At 40.9% G+C, this 18242-nt stretch overlaps 1 long non-coding RNA gene across 1 annotated transcript in view; it reads left to right on the forward strand.

Annotated features, from left to right (window-relative positions):
• Nucleotides 1-18242, forward strand: part of LOC309605920 — a 98560-nt gene that overhangs the window by 57239 nt on the left and 23079 nt on the right. Inside the window, exons 3-4 of the long non-coding RNA XR_014231572.1 lie at nucleotides 8829-8938; nucleotides 9836-10089. This is a non-coding gene — a long non-coding RNA (uncharacterized lncRNA). The remainder of the gene's footprint in view (nucleotides 1-8828; nucleotides 8939-9835; nucleotides 10090-18242) is intronic.

Below are 18242 nucleotides of genomic sequence, written 5' to 3' on the forward strand. Positions count from 1 at the left end.
CAAATAATTGACATATGCCTCATACAAGTGAAATGGAACTGGTTTTACGTATAACCATGCATGATCATGAAATGTGGAGTGTTGGAGCTAACAGGAACTCAAAGACCTATCCAGTTCAACATCACCAAATGAGAGGCAGATGTGCCCCACCTCCCACTTCTGTGCTAAATGGGCAGAAGCTGTCAATGTATTCTTTCCAGCTGAGTGTCTTTCCTGACCTGAGCTTCATAATCTTCAACAAAGCTCTTTGGGAGGTCACTCTTATTGACCATTGGACTCAATTATCACTGGAGGGAAAAAAACCTATATACTCTTCTGAGTTCAACTTCTACCTTAGAAATGAAGAAACTTAGACCTCGGGAGATGATATAATTGGCCAAGGTCACAGAACTAAATTGCAGGGTGAGTTGGAGCTAGAATATAGGTCTCCAGATTCTTCATCCAGTGCTCTGTCCACTACATATCAATTAGGTTCTAATGAAAGTCTCAATGCCTTTAAACCAAGGAGTGAGCACTGGGGGATATTTCTAGCAAGGACACATGTTTTGTTTTGCTTCCTTTGTTCCTGTTTTGTTTTGTTTTTTTGGAGATGGGAGGGCAGTTTAGGAGGCAAGTAAATTATTCAACACACTTTCACTGACATTCTCTTCCAGGCAAAGGTGCAGAGAGGCAAAGGTCTCCAGAGAGCTAGTTAGATAAAATGAGGACTCTGCCCAGGCCTTGTAGACCCATAAACAAACAGTGAAAAAAAAAAAAAAAGCAGGCTGATAAGTGAGCTAACAGAAATATACTTATCTCTGTTAAGGGTCAGGGGTCATGACCACTCAATAAATAGAGAGGTCTAGGAGGGCTTAACTGAGGAAGTAATTTCCAAGCTGATTCTTCCCAAAAAGAGTCAAAGTCAAAGAACGGAAAGGGTGTCCTATCAGAGGGATCTGTGTACACAAAGGCATGAGCTGGAAAGAGCCTGTGCACATAGGGAGACTCACAAAAAGTCTGGCATGGAAGGAACGTTGGATGAGGTGAATTGGAAAGGAGAAGGGAGGGGAATAGGGTGGTGTCAGAAGAGGGATCTGGAGAGATAAGCAAAAGCAGCCTGCTTTGAAAAAGTCTACAAAGGCTGATAAGACAGATATATATATAATTATAGTGCCTGATAGAATGATCCAAGGTTTTTCAGCAGGGGAGCTCAGGAATAATTTCCCACTGGGGGTTAGAGACTATATCCCTGATTAGTCAGGCAGGGTTAGAATTGGTCCTTTTGAACTTTGGGGATTCAAATAGAAGTTAAAGATCTGCAATGTAATTACCTACCCAACTGTGTTCTTTTTGGATCATATCTTTAACTTAATGGTCCAGATCCTAAACCTCAACACACTGCCCAGTGGGGTGCCCATTCCCATTATGTAACATGTTGTCTATTTTGTTCACCCCTCTACCACCAGTGCCTGGCACCTACTAGGTGCCAAATAAATATCTGTGGAATCAGTCTTTTAAATAATGTATTTTTACCAGGGCAAACACGTACTCTAGATTTTTTTCAGAGTATCTTTAAAATATCCTGTCCCTTGGTTGCCATTAGTACAACTGTATCTGTCATGCACCTGGAGTTCTGACTTAGAAAATATGGTAACAGAACCCATAGACACAATATAAGAAAGCTTCATTCTCATTTTCAGAAACTCTCCCTATACCAGCTGGTGTGTTTCGGAGGGAGGTGGGAAGAGAATGTGGTTTTGTGGAGACACTTTTTCTGGCCTGGAGGCTGCAGCCACTCCCTTCTGCATGGTTGGCTGCCCATGTGGGCTCAGGCCAGGGCAGCCCCTCTGTCTCGTTCTTTGTCTACCGAACACACAGACTTTGGGAATCTTGGATGAAAGTGGAAAGTATTAACATCTTGGAAAGGATGTAGTTGGGTGCTTGTGGCCTTGTTTGGGTCTTTCCAAACAGGTTTCTGGCTGTTCTATTGGGAGAGGAAAACTTCCACATCTGCAGAGATGAAAGACTATGCTATGTCACAGACTTAGCATCTGCTCCACCCTCCTTGGAATGTAATATTTAATGTGCTTGATTATCATTGTCAAGTGGATCATCAGTGAAAATCATTATCAACCCTATATGTCCCCCCCTTTTTTCTTGTTTCATTTTAGGTTCAGATGTCAAATTTTCTAGGTACACATAGATTTTTTAAAATATTTAATTAATTAATTTATTTATTTATTTTTTTCGGCGTTGGGTCTTAGTTGTGGCATGATCTTTCATTGCGGTGTGGGCTTCTCTCTAGTTGTGGCACGCAGGCTCCATACGCACAGGCTCAGTGGTTGTGGCGCACAGGCTCTGTAGCTGTGGTGCGTGGGCTCTGTAGCCACGGCACGTGGGCTTTGTTGTCCCGCGGCTTGTGGGATCTTAGTTCCCCGACCAGGGACCGAACCCGGGGCCCCTGCATTGGAAGGCGGATTCTTAACCACTGGACCACCAGGGAAGTCCCTAGGTTTTGTTTTGTTTTGTTTTTTTGAGTTAAGGAAGAGGCTTGCATTATATTCTGACTTTTCACAGCCTATCTCTTCCTCTCCTTGAAAATTTTGAATCCCTTCCGTATTTAGAAAACAATAGAGAAGGCTGCCTTTCTTTACCACCCTCCCATTCACCCAAAATAAAAACTTTTAGAATTATCTCCTCCACTTGTCTCACCACTTCATTCCCAAGCCTTCCTAATTCTATCCCCAAATTATTCTCTCATGTATCCCCTCTTGTCTGAGTCATTCTAACAGCCTCTTAACTGATCTCCCAAACTCCAAGATCCCCTAGTCAGGCCAGCCTCTGCATTGCTTCCTAACCTCATCCTCTGAAGCCTATGCCACTCTCCTCCTCCAAAGCCATGGGCAGCTCCTCATCACACAGAGAATAAAATACAAAATCCTGGGTATATTCAAGACCATGCTGAGTCTTGACAATGCTTTATCAGTCAACCTTTGGAAGTGAAAAACAAATAGAAGAAAAATTAGTTTATACAATAAACTGGATATATTACATAAAAACTGTTGTCCAAAAATCCACTGCAAATATGTGTCTATATGTGTGTATATATACATGTAGATAGATAGATAAACAGATGTGTATATATACACATAGTGTTAGAGTGGTTATTTGGTTTTCTAGGCCAGCTGACAAAAGTCTATTCACTGTGTAACTGTAGATAAACTACTGTGTGTGCTATTAAAACAAATTACCCAACAATTCCAATAAATAAAACAGGAAAGCCACTAAAATTTTAAATTATTTTTAAGAAATATAGCTTGACTACTGGTCGTAAAGGTGACAGATGGACAGACAAGTCCATTTGTCTTAATAGCTAACTTTTACTGCATGCTTCCAACATGCCAGGTCATGTTCTAAGACCTTTGCAAGCATTAGCGTTACAAATATTTGTTCTCACAACAACCTTATAAAATAGATATTATTTTCTCCATTTAACAAACAAGGAAACTGAGGCACAGGGAAGTTAAATAACTTGCCCAAGGTCACACAGGGAGTGGTAAAGGTAGGATTGAGACAGCTTGGTTCCAAAGCTCCTGCTCTAAATGACAACTCCAGATTAAGAGCCACTGGAGAGTTATCAGGAAGAGTCAGGGCCAGTTAGTTCACAGGGGAGGATACACAGCAAGTGTCTAAAGCCATCAGTAAGAGACTTGCTGGGGACAAGGCTGGGTAGTCAGGATTGGGGACTGGGTATATGATGTTTGGTTGAGGTCATTTTGATGCTAGGGATATTCTGACATTCACACTTAAGTCATTTCTATAAAGAGTAAAGCATTCTGTTTTCAACTTTTAAAAGAGCATCATATACTCTGTGCAGAAGAAACTCAGTCTAATGTCAGGATGAAGTGAGGGTCAGATGGGGGATTCAAGGAAGGGGCTGAGTCAGAGATGTGATGGGAGATGGTAAAGCTTCGAAAAGGGGTAAGGTTGTTAAACATGTTTGTTCATTTAAAAAAAGTGATTGGTTGATATTTAGGGTCACAGAATGTCCATGGTGTCAAAATGGGCTAAACAAAATATTCTGCTTCAAAGAGTGACTTGCAGGAGGAAGAGGTTAAGCAATGAGTGCTAACTGCAGCCTGCCTTGGGCAGAAGCAGAAGGAAGCCTCAGGCCAAGTGATGGGAGGAAAGCTGCCTTCTGTTCTGGTCGTCAGAAGGGGCAAAGAATTAAAACACCACCTTTGCAATGGATGAGTTTACAGAATTACACTAAGTGTGACATGACTGGAAAGATAAGACACATTTTGGAAACATCTTCATGTGTTATCTTTTTGCTTTGGAGTATTTCCCATCGGAAAATCGGGATTATTTGATGAAGTGGCATCACCTCGGGTACACCCATGGATCAAGACAGAGTATTGTGAGAAAATTGGTATATAGAACCAGGTTCCAATCCAGGCTCCATCACTTGCCAGCTGTGTGTCTTCAGGCAAATCTCAACCTCTCTGATCTCAGCTCCTTCCTTCATTGATTAAAAGGCAATAACAACCCTACCTAAGTCTCAGGGTTGTTGTGGGCCTTAAATTGTGCCTCAGCTAGTCAGCATTCAGTAAATATTCATCAAACAGCAGGAGTGGTTAGTGGGATTACAGCTGAGTCTTTGTTTTACTTTTCTATATTTCTTAAATTTTCATGAGCATATATTGTGTTTGTAATTAGAAACAAAAACAATAAAACATTCTTTTTAAAAGGGACAGCCATAATTTCTATTTTCACATTTGTTTCTCCACCTTTGTCCCTTTCATGTCTCTTTCTACTGTGTAAAGCTTGGGTCCTCTCTCTACAGCCATATTCAGAGGACTCCATGGGATGCCGATTATTCTCTGGACTCCTGCAGGGCTTTGCTGGGGTCAGCTCACTGCACCCAGGCCTGCAGGACTTAAACGAGGCTGAGATCAGTTGCAGCTCATTGCCCGTGGGGAGGTCTCTTCTCTCCATTATGCATCGATCCTTGTCCTGTCATCCCCTCTGCCACTCAGCTAGCTGCTCCCCGCCACCCCCAGCCCTCAGAGAGCTCCATTTTCTTCCTTCTTCTAGCTTCATTATTCAGCACCGAGGCCTGGAGGTGCTGACACGGGCTGCAGGAGTCCAGCCTGCAGTTGGTCTTTGGAAACCAGAGAGACTGTGGGCAAGTGCATTAAACAAAGAAAAACGCTGGCAGGAAACCAGCTTCTAGTCTTGAAGCTTCCCCTGGTTCTTTACTTTTTCTTTATAATTTTAGGGTTGTGGTTCCCAGCTCTCCAACTTGCCTTCCGGAGCTGCCTTAGCAATAAGAGAAAAGACGGATGTAAAGATTTGAGGCTGAGTTACACTAGCCCCTGAAGCATTGCAGCACCAGAAGACATAACCGGGGGCCCTGTCACATTTGGAGCTACCCGGTCTGCGCACCCCCTCACACAAAGGCCTCATCTCAGTCAGGGAGGCAGGGGAAGAGCCAAAGGGCCAGGATCTCTCTGAGTGTGTGGCTTCTGAGAGCACAAGGTGTGGTTCGTCATCTTCCTCTCAAACCCACTCCTGCTGGCAAGTTCCTCTCTCTGCAAAACATTGCTGCCGTCCACCCAGATGCCTAAGTCAGAAATCTAGGTGTCATCCTTGACCACATCCCCTCCTTCACATCCCACATCAAATTACACATGCCACCCTACTTACTCCTTTAAAATGGCCCTTAAATCCATCCACTTCTCTCCATTTCCACTGCTACCAACTAGCCGAGACAAGCATGGTCTCCTGCCTCTACAACTGGTAATCTCAAATGGGACAGTTGTTTGAATGCCAGGTAACCCCAGATGACAGCTAGAGAGGATAAGGAATGTGCAAGTGTCACACAGGTAGTCAGTGACAGACAGATCCAGAGGAGAATCCAGGCTTCCTGGTCCCAAGTCCAGCACTGCCCTGGACATCACAAGGCTCTATTTGTTCATTCATTCACTTTGCTGGATTGAGACCCTAATAGGTGCCAGACACAGTGCTAGACACAATCATTGTCTCCCTCTGGGGGTGACTCCCCATGTTGGATTATGGTTTTCTGCCTGTTAATTTATGTCTTGCTCCTGCCTATTCTCAACGGCAGACAGAGCAGGGCATCTCACAGGCCCCTGCCGGGCTTCACATTCCAGCATTCCACAAGTGGGTTTCTGCGTGTTCTACTCAAAATAGCTTCTGCGCTAGTGAAGCCAACAGAAAATACACACACTGAGGCACTTCATCCAAGAAAAGGACTCTACAGGAGTCCAACATTTAAAGAGAAAACGTTTCCCTCTAGACCAAACTTATAATCTACGTAGAAAAGGGGAACAGGAAAGTAGATCTGGTTCCATTTTCATTCCCTAACTTCCTGGGAAATCAGTGCTCAGAGCATGATAGTTTCCCCAGTGTACTCAGGATTCCAACTGATTCACTTAATGTGTGTTAATAAAGGTGTACTATGTGCCAGCACAGTAATGGGTGCTGGAAGCACAATGCTATATCACAGAGACAGATATCCTGCCCTAGGGGACCTTATAAGCTAATGGAATCTGACCTCACCTATTACTTAGTTTCCTTTTAAGTATATTCATTTCTAGATACCATGTTTACAAATTTCAAATACAGGATTATAGAATCATAGATTCTAGGAGACATAAAGGAGATATTCCAATGCCTTTCAGCCCTGAGCCAAGGTTCAAATGTCTTTTACAGAATCCCTGTCAAGTGATCACGTGGTCACTCCTTGGACACAATCCAAGCAGGGGATTTCTTGCCTCTAAGGTGATCTATTCTATTTCTAAACAGCAGAAGAAGTTACAATGCTCTTCCCTGTGTTGAACCAAAGTTGGTTTCCCTAAAACTCACACTGCATTCTGCCCTCTGAGCCTACACAGGTCAAGACAGTTTCTTCTGCTCTGAGTTGGCTCTGGGATACATGAGCCTGGGTATAATGTCCCCAAGCATTCTCTTCTCCAGACAATATATCACCACTTGATTCCACCTTTACCCATACACGTGGTTTCAAGCTCCTTCTCTAGTCAAATGGCCAACAGAGCTACTCTCTCCCACTCTCTGGAAATATGGAAAGAATCTTCGCATAAACAATATTACTCTCCTTGATTCTCCCATATTAAGCTCAGAGATCATGTGACCGTAGAGCAAACTTCTCCCACCCCTGCAACACCCCATCACATGCATAGCTCTGTAGATAGCTTTGAAACGAGCAGGTCAACTTTATTATTCACCAACTAGAGCTAATAATATTGAACTTTCAGGGTTGTTGTCAGTATATGCATGTTGAGTTAAATACTTCAACAAGTACTGATTGAGCAGCCATCACATGTTGGCTCTGAGTAGGACACAGTCCTGAAGAAGACAGAAAAGACCTCCACCCTTATGGGGCTTACAGCCTCAAGTCTGAAGATAAGCAGCACTCCAAGGGTCACAGAGTTCTAACTGAATCCCAGGGGTCCCCATGACCTAAGCTGGAAGCTCAAAAATGGTACCCACTGTTAATGAGTATCATCATGATGAACATAGGTACAACCAAATTAATGCCAATTAAACCCTTAGGTGGTACAATTTCCTTACGAGAATACTGCTTTTAGAAACAGAAGACCATAGTGGTATTTCTTAAGAATAAAAACTATTATATCTCAGATTGTCTCATTTTCTCCTCCTAGAAACCCTGTTTCCCATATATCAAAGTGTTTTATAATAAATGAGCTGAGTTAGTTTCCATGCAGTTTCTGTTTTTGTCAAATCTGCATCTCTTTCCTAACTTGGTCAAACCGAATGAGAGACCCTAGTACAGAACAGCAGCTTCATGCAGGAAGGTGCAGCTGCACTTAGAGGTACGCTACCAGGCTCCCCTCCTCCATCTGGCTGTGTGCTAGGGCAATTATCCTGTCCATGAAGTTGTCTTCAGCCATCATCTTATTCAGCATGCTATGGACAACAGAATGTGCTTCTAACATCAAGGAGACTTTCGGCTTTTACAAAGCTGTGTCTTGGCTTCCTTATCATTCCACGTCACTTAAGTGTTTGGTCAAGGAACTGATAGAAATGGAAGCGGTATTTACTGTAAAACACACAGTCTCTTTGCTCAGTTGAAACCACTGATCTTCCTGTTTCTCTGTTACCATCAGATAATCCACCATCTTAGGTGGGGTGTGTGTGAAACCACCATCTAATAGTTCACTAGGGGAGGGGAGTGACCACAGGATGTCATTACCTGTGTCAGAAGAGTGGAAAATATTTAGCAGAAAGGACTTCACATTTGCATATCTGAGAAGATGTTCCACGTCCACCGTGCTGCTGGGATGGGCGTAAAGATCTCTTTCATTTAAGCCCCTTCCACTGGCCCTATATGCTGACAAGATTTACAGATAGTATCTATGTATTGGTATATTAATCATAATAATATTTATAATGGCTAATATTTATTATCTATAATTAGCCTAGCATCACACTTGGCACGTGACGTACTTTATCTCAGTTAATCCTTACAACGATCTTCTGCGGTAAGCATTATTCTCCTTTTTCACATGAGAAAACTGGTTCAGAGAGGGCAAATGGCTCGCTCAGGGTAATTTAATACAAATGCCAGGATTCAGGCCCACTCCAGCGCCCATGACCTTTTTATTCCCTTAACCTACCACCCCCTACACATAAATCCCCATTCAGAATAGAGGGTCTCAGGACGTCCTTCCTCCCCTACTTGTTTATTCCCTTCCATTGTTTGTGTCCTTTTCCATCTCCTACAGAGGATTTAGTTCCTATGAGGAAGAGATAACTTATTCATCTTTGTATTCCTCCCCCAGAGAAGAAAACACCGTAAGTTCTCAATAAGTGCATTTTAAGTGAGAAACACACAGACAAACCAGAATACAATGCTATCGCTAGAATTTCTGACTCCTACTTCAAAATTACAGTAAGTCTCTCTTTTTTAAATTAATTGTGAATCAAATCACCTTATAGAGCCTATGTGGTAGAAGCCGTGAAATGACTGAACAGTAAACCCCCTTTTCACTGTGGCTCCAAATTGTACATCTTTTTACTGTGCAAAGCCAGAGAGAACGAGATCCTCCCATCCTTACTGTGCCACTCAAAAGGAGTTGAGCATAGACATGCAGTTGTTCAAATATGGTTACAGGAACTTGCTGCTCTGCACAAATAAAGAATCTTCCCCAGAAATACAAGAAAGTGGTAGGACTTATTGTGCAGAGTGCACAGGAGGAAAGCTCTCGCCTTCATACAAGCTTGGCTTCACTTAGACCGGTTGCAGATTGAGAGGGTTCTTGGCATTAGTATTTAAGACTCTGACACCTGAAAGTCGTCATTCCAATTGGAATGGAAGAAGCATGGAACAAATAGGTGTATAGGGATCAGCAAGCCAGGAAAGAAAGCAGACTGGGATGGTAATAATGACTCTCCACATTGATAGAGTGTTTCCTAAGTTCCAGGCACTTACTTACATTGTTTGTTTCAGTCCTTACAACAGTCTGAGGGGTAGGTACATTTTAAAGATGAAGAAGTGAAGCTTAGAGAAGTTAAGTAACTTGCCCAAGCCCTCCTTGTTGGTAAATGTAGAGCTGAGAGAATTGAATCCAAATTTCTCTGACTCCAAAGTCTAAGCTCTTAACCATTAATGCTAATCATTAACTACACTTACCTAATCATTTCATCTGGGTGATCAAGGACTAGAGGTTAAATACTAGAAACACACTGCATATTATTTATTGTCTTTATATGTACGTAAAAGCTAAATGTATAATTCTTGTTTTGTAAGATGGATGGTATCATTCTAAATTAATCTTTTTGTTGTCAGTATAAGTCCAATCTAACAACCTCCTCTAGACAGTATACAAGGACAGATGGATTCAGTGTCTCCAGCCTGACAATTTTATCCAAGAAACTGATGCCCAGAGTGGGCAGACCGGACAAGCAGCAACCATTACAGACTCAAGCCTGATGAAAAATGCTACCTGTTTCACTTATGTTTGCAGAGGGGATTATGATCTACCAGGGATGTCATGTATATTATTTCATTTGATCCTCTAAGAAAATTAGGAGGTACATAAGGTAAGTAATATTATCTCTATTCTACAGATGAGAAGAATGTCCCAGAATGATAAGCCTATAAAGAGGTAGAACTGGGACTCCAGTTCAGGTCCTGAGAATTCAAATCCCAAATAAATGAACTTCTAACCCTTTTAGGCTTTTAATAATGCAGATGGAACTGTGGTCAAATCTTGGCTCTACCATACATCTCTCTGAGGCTTCTCCTCTCTCAAATAAGGGATGAGGATGTCTACCTGATAGGATTTGAAACTAAATGAAATGATGTAGGTAAAGCCCCTTTGATAAAGTAGTGAACAGAGCAGATGCAGAGCCCATCCCCATGGACCTTATAGTCCGGAGTTAGGAGGTGAGGAGTGAAAAACAAACATTCAGTAATTACACACTTAATGATCAAGTTACAATAATCCTAAGTGCTATAAAGGAAAAACACAGAGTGCTTTGCAGGTAGAGAATAGGGTAAGCTGGCCTCCTGAGTGGCCAAGGGAAGGCCTTCCTTGGCAATGACAGCTACACTGAGACCTGAGAGATGAGTGGCAATTAACCAGATGACGTGGGCAAGGTGGGAGGCGGGTGGGTGGGTTGCACCAGAGGGTGCTCTGGGTGTAAGGAGTATCATTGATGAGGAAGCTTGGAGCCCTTGAGGATCAAAGAAATGACTTGTGTGGCTGAAGTGTAAAGAGCTCCAGGAAGAATGATGTGTAAGAATGCTGGTGAGGTAGGCGGCCCCAGGCCATGTGGAGCCTTGCAAGTCAAGTTAAAAATTTTGAACTTTATCCTAAGAGCACTGGGAAGTGATCAAAGGGCTTTAGGCAACGGGGCAACATGAGATTTGAGCTTTAAAAACGTGCAGTTCCTCATTAGGGAAAGCTGGGGTCTTTTTAAAAGCTTTCCATTATTTTTTTTGAACAAATAATTTTTTAGCACACCTTATATTGTGAAGAGAAATATAGGCTGTGTGTTTGAAACACAGAATGAGAAGACCTAGACTGGGGCAAGTACCAGGTCCTCCCTTTCTTACTTTCAGGATCTAGGACATGTCACCTCAAAGACTATTTTTGCTCTTGCCACCTAATTTAGCTGCTTCTCTCTCTGAGCAAGATTGGCTTCCAAATTCCCAAAGAACATTGAAAACCAGTGTACATATTTCCGAGAAGCTCATTTATCCATGCTTCATTTATATTTTTAGTTTTCCTAATAAATCTTTTATTTTTCTAATTTTATTTTATTCTTTATACTTTGTTATTGTTCTCTCCTTTTGGCTTGTCCCCCCCCCCCCTTTTTATTTCTTTTTTCTGTTGTGGTTTTATTTTACCTTATTGCAGTTGTTTCAATTATATTTTTATTTTTCCTGACATATTTTTTATCTCTCTAATTTTTTTTTTTAAATAAAATTTATTTATTTATTTTGGCTGTGTTGGGTCTTCGTTTCTATGCGAGGGCTTTCTCTAGTTGCGGCAAACGGGGGCCACTCTTCATTGCGGTGCGCGGGCCTCTCACTATCGCGGCCTCTCTTGTTGCGGAGCAGAGACTCCAGACACACAGGCTCAGTAGTTATGGCTCACGGGCCCAGTTGCTCCGCGGCATGTGGGATCTTCCCAAACCAGGGCTCAAACTCGTGTCCCCTGCATTGGCCGGCAGATTCTCAACCACTGCACCACCAGGGAAGCCTATCTTTCTAATTTTATTTTGTTTTTTATTCTTTGATATTGTGCTGCTCCTTTTTTTTTTTTTTTTTTTTCTGCCATGCCATGCAGCTTGCAGGATCTTGGTTCCCAGGCCAGAGGTTGGACCCAAGCTCCTGTGGTGGGAGCTCTGAGTCCAAACTGCTGGACTAACAGAGAACCTCAGACCCCAGGGAATATTAATTGGAGTGAGGCCTCCCAGAGGTCCTCATCTCAGCACCAAGACCCGGCTCTATCCAACTGCCTGCAAACTCCAGTGGTGGTCGCCTCAGGCCGAACAACCAGTAAGACAGGAATACAGCCCCACCCATCAAAAAAAAAAAATGAAACAACAAAAAAATATAGTACAGACAAAGGAGCAAGGTAAAAACCTACAATACCAAATAAATGAAGATGAAATATGCAACCTACCTGAAAAAGAATTCAGAGTAATGATAGTAAAGATGATCCAAAATCTCGGAAACAGAATGGAGAAAATACAAGAAACATTTAACAAGGATCTAGAAGAACTAAAGAGCAAACAAACGGTGATGAACAACACAATAATTGAAAATAAAAATATTCTAGAAGTAATCAATAGCAGAATAACTGAGGCAGAAGAACGGATAAGTGAGCTGGAAGATTAAATGGTGGAAATAACTGCCAGGGAACAGAATAAAGAAAAAAGAATGAAAAGAATTGAGGACAGTCTCAGAGACCTCTGGGACAACATAAAACGCACCAACATTCGAATTATAGGGGTCCCAGAAGAAGAAGAGAAAAAGAAAGGGTCGGAGAAAATGTTTGAAGAGATTATAGTCACAAACTGCCCTAACATGAGAAAGGAAATAGTCAATCAAGTCCAGAAAGCACAGAGAGTCCCATACAGGATAAACCCAAAGAGAAACACGCCGAGACACATATTAATCAAACAACCAAAAATTAAATACAGGGCTTCCTGGGTGGCACAGTGGTTAAGAAGCCACCTGCCAATGCAGGAGACACGGGTTCGAGCCCTGGCTTGGGAAGATCCCACATGCTGCGGAGCAACTAAGCCCTTGTGCCACAACTACTGAGCCTGTGCTCTAGAGCCCGTGTGCCACAACTACTGAGCCTGCACTGTAGAGCCTCTGAGCCACAACTACCGAGCCTGCATATCACAACTACTGAAGCCTGCATGCCTAGAGCCTGTGCTCCACAACAAGAGAGGCTGCCACAATGAGAAGCCTGCGCACCGCAATGAAGAGTAGACCCCACTTGCCACAACTAGAGAAAGACCACGCACAGCAACGAAGACCCAACATAGCCAAAAGTAAAAATTAATTAATTAATTTAAAAAAATTAAATACAAAGAAAAAATATTAAAAGCAGCAAGGGAAAAGCAACAAATAACATACAAAGGAATCACCATAAGATTAACAACTGATCTTTCAGCAGAAACTCTGCAAGCCAGAAGGGAGTGGCAGGACATATTTAAAGTGATGAAAGGGAGAAACCTACAACCAAGATTACTCTACCCAGCAAGGATCTAATTCAGATTAGATGGAAAAATGAAGACCTTTACAGACAAGCAAAAGCTAAGAGAATTCAGCACCACCAAACCAGCTTTATGACAAATGCTAAAGGAATTTCTCTAGGCAGGAAACACAACAGAAGGAAAAGACCTACAATAACAAACCCAAAACAATTAAGAAAATGGTAATAGGAACATACATATCGATAATGACCTTAAATGTAAACGGATTAAATGCTCCCACCAAAAGACACAGACTGGCTGAATGGATACAAAAACAAGACCCATATATATGCTGTCTACAAGAGACCCACTTCAGGGCTAGGGACACAAACAGACTGAAAGTGAGGGGATGGAAAAAGATATTCCATGCAAATGGAAATCAAAAGAAAGCTGGAGTAGCAATTCTCATATCAGACAAAATAGACTTTAAAATAAAGACTATTACAAGAGGCAAAGAAGAACACTACATAATGATCCAGGGATCAAACCAAGAAGAAGATATAACAATGGTAAATATTTATGCACTCAACATAGGAGCACCTCAATGCATAAGGCAAATGCTAACAACCATAAAAGGGGAAATCGACAGTAACACAATAATAGTAGGGGGCTTTAACACCCCACTTTCACCAATGGGCAGATCATCCAAAATGAAAATAAATAAGGAAACACAAGCTTTATTTTTTTAATTTTTTTCAGTTTATTTTTTATTTTAAAATTATAGATACAGGGCTTCCCTGGTGGCGCAGTGGTTGAGAATCTGCCTGCCAATGCAGGGGACATGGGTTCGAGCCCTGGTCTGGGAAGATCCCACATGCCACGGAGCAACAGGGCCCGTGAGCCACAATTACTGAGCCTGCGCGTCTGGAGCCTGAGCTCCGCAACAAGAGAGGCCGCGATGGTGAGAGGCCCGCACACCGCGATGAATAGTGATCCCCACTTGCTGCAACTAGAGAAAGCCCTCGCACAGAAACGAAGACTCAACACAGTCATAAATAAATAAATAAATAAATAAAAGAACGTGAATTTCTAAAAAAAAAAAAAATTATAGATACATAGATGAATATATCCATATTATTAATACCAGTTTTGCAGTGACTCTATAAACACTTTCCTTTAATGTGCATATAAATGTAGTCTACATTTTTGTGGAACTATTGCATAAGGAAACACAAGTTTTAAATGACACATTAAACAACAGGGACTTAATTGATATTTATAGGACATTCAATCCAAAAACAACAGAATACACTTTCTTCTCAAGTGCTCATGGAACACTCTCCTGGATAGACCATATCTTGGGTCACAAATCAAGCCTTGGTAAATTTAAGAAAATTGAAATTGTATCAGTATCTTTTCCAACCACAATGCTACAAGACTAGATATCAATTACAGGAAAAAAACTGTAAAAAATACAAACACATGGAGGCTAAACAGCACACTACTAAATAACCAAGAGATCACTGAATAAATCAAATAAGAAATCAAAAAATACCTAGAAACAAATGACAATGAAAACATGATGACCCAAATCCGATGGGATGCAGCAAAAGCAGTTCTAAGAGGGAAGTTTATAGCAATACAATCCTATCTCAAGAAACAAGAAACATCTCAAATAAATAACCTAACCTTACACCAAAAGCAATTAGAGAAAGAAGAACAAAAAGACCCCCAAAGTTAGCAGAAGGAAAGAAACCATAAAGATCAGAGCAGAAATAAATGAAATAGAAACAAAGAAAATAATAGCAAAGATCAATAAAACTAAAAGCTGGTTCTTTGAGAAGATAAACAAAATTGATAAGCCATTAGCCAGACTCATCAAGAAAAAAAGGGAGAAGACTCAAATCAACAGAATTAGAAATGAAAAAGGAGAAGTAACAACTGACACTGCAGAAATACAAAGGATCATTAGAGATTACTACAAACAACTATATGCCAGTAAAATGGACAACCTGGAAGAAATGGACAAATTCTTAGAAAGGTATAACCTTCTGAGACTGAACCAGGAAGAAATAGAAAATACAAATAGGCAAATCACAAGCACTGAAATCGAAACTGTGATTAAAAATCTTTCAACAAACAAAAACCCAGCACCAGATGGCTTCACAGGCAAATTCTATCAAACATTTAGAGAAAAGCTAACACCCATCCTTCTCAAACTCTTCCAAAATATAGCAGAGGGAGGAACACACCCAAACTCATTCTACGAGGCCACCATCACCCTGATACCAAAACCAGACAAAGATGTCACAAAAAAAGAAAACTACAGGCCAATATCACTGATGAACATGGATGCCAAAATCCTTAACAAAATGCTAGCAAACAGAATCCAAAAACACATTAAAAGGATCATACACCATGATCAAGTGGCATTTATCCCCGGAATGCAAGGATTCTTCAATATACGCAAATCAATCAATGTGATACACAATATTAACAAATTGAAGTATACAAACCATGTGATAATCTCAATAGATGCAGAAAAAGCTTTTGACAAAATTCAACACAGATTTATGTTAAAAACTCTCCAGAAAGTAGGCATAGAGGGAACCTACCTCAACATAAAAAGACCATATAAGACACACCCACAGCCAACATCATTCTTTTTTTTTTTTTTTTTTTTTTTTATTTTATTTTTTTTCAACATCATTCTTAATGGTGAAAAACTGAAACCATTTCCTCTAAGATCAGGAACAAGACAAGGTTGCACATGCTCACCATTATTCAACATAGTTTTGGAAGTTTTAGCCACAGCAATCAGAGAAGAAAAAGAAATAAAATGAATCTAAATTGGAAAAGATGAAATAAAACTGTCACTGTTTGTAGATGACAAGATACTATACATACAGAATCCTAAAGATGCCACCAGAAAACTACTAGAGCCAATCAGTGAATTTGGTAAAGTGGCAGGATACACAGTTAAAGCACAGAAATCTCTTGCATTCCTATACACTAATGATGAAAAATCTGAAAGAGAAATTAAGGAAACACTCCCATTTACCATTGCAACAAAAAGAATAAAATACCTAGGAAAAAACCTATCTAAGGAGACAGAAGACCTGTATGCAGAAAGCTGTAAGACCCTGATGAAACAAATTAAAGATGATACAAACAGATGGAGAGCTATACCATGTTCCTGGATTGGAAGAATCAACATTGTGAAAATGACCATCCTACCTAAAACAATCTACAGATTCAATGCAATCCCTATCAAACTACCAATGGCATTTTTCACAGAACTAGAACAAAAACTTTCACAATTTGTGTGGAAACACAAAAAACCCCGAATAACCAAAGCAATCTTCAGAAAGAAAAACAGAGCTGGAGGAATCAGGTTCCCTGACTTCAGACTATACTACAAAGCTACAGTAATCAAGACAGTATGGTACTGGCACAGAAACAGAAATATAGCTCAATGGAACAGGATAGAAAGCCCAAATATAAACCCACGCACATATGGTCACCTTATCTTTTTTTTTTTTTAATAAATTAATTAATTTATTTATTTTTGGCTGTGTTGGGTCTTTGTTTCTGTGTGAGGGCTTTCTCTAGTTGCGGCAAGCGGGGTCCACTCTTCATCGCGGTGCACAGGCCTCTCACTATCATGGCCTCTCTTGTTGCGGAGCACAGGCTCCAGACGCGCAGGCTCAGTAGCTGTGGCTCGCAGGCCTAGTTGCTCCGTGGCATGTGGGATCTTCCCAGACCAGGGCTTGAACCTATGTCCCCTGCATTGGCAGGCAGATTCTCAACCACTGCGCCACCATGGAAACCCCAACCTTATCTTTGATAAAGGAAGCAAGAGTATACAATGGAGAAAAGTCAACCCTTCAATAAGTGGTGCTGGGAAAACTGGACAGCTACATGTAAAAAGTGAAATTAGAACACTCCCTAACACCATACACAAAAATAAACTCAAAATGGATTAAAGACCTAAATGTAAGGCCAGACACTATAAAACTCTTGGAGGAAAACATAGGAAGAACACTCTATGACATAAATCACAGCAAGATCCTTTTTGACCCACCTCCTAGAGAAATGGAAATAAAAACAAAAATAAACAAATGGGACCTAATGAAACTTAAAAGGTTTTGCACAGCAAAGGAAACCATAAAAAAGATGAAAAGATAACCCTCAGAATGGGAGAAAATATTTGCAAACGAAGCAACTGACAAAGATTAAGCTCCAAAATATACAAGCAGCTCATGCAGCTCAATATCAAAAAAACAAACAACCCAATCCAAAAATGGGCAGAAGATCTAAATAGACATTTCTCCAAAGAAGATACACAGATTGCCAACAAACACATGAAAGGATGCTCAACATCACTAATCATTAGAGAAATGCAAATCAAAACTACAATGAGGTATCACCTCACACCAGTCAGAATGGTTATCATCAAAAATCTACAAACAATAAATGCTGGAGAGGGTATGGAGAAAAGGGAACCCTCTTGCACTGTTGGTGGGAATGTAAATTGACAGAGCCACTATGGAGAACAGTATGGAGGTTCCTTAAAAAACTACAAATAGAACTACCATACGACCCAGCAATCCCACTACTGGGCATATACCCTGAGAAAACCATAATTCGAAAAGAGTCATGTACCACAATGTTCATTGCAGCACATGGAAGCAACCTAAGTGTTCATCGACAGATGAATGGATAAAGAAGATGTGGCACATATATACAATAGAATATTACTCGCCATAAAAAGAAACGAAATTAAGTTATTTGTAGTGAGGTGGATGGACCTAGAGTCTGTCATACAGAGTGAAGTAAGTCTGAAAGAGAAAAACAAATACCGTATGCTAACACATATATATGGAATCTAAAAAAAGGAAAAAATGGTTCTGATGAACCTAGGGGCAGGACAGGAGTAAAGACGCAGACATAGAGAATGGGGACATGGGGAGGGGGAAGGGTAAGCTGGGATGAAGTGAGAGAGTGGCATTGACATATATACACTACCAAATGTA

Source organism: Balaenoptera borealis (genome assembly GCF_965194805.1).
Source record: "Balaenoptera borealis genome assembly, chromosome: 11".
In the NCBI taxonomy this organism is placed as follows: Eukaryota; Metazoa; Chordata; class Mammalia; order Artiodactyla; family Balaenopteridae; genus Balaenoptera; species Balaenoptera borealis.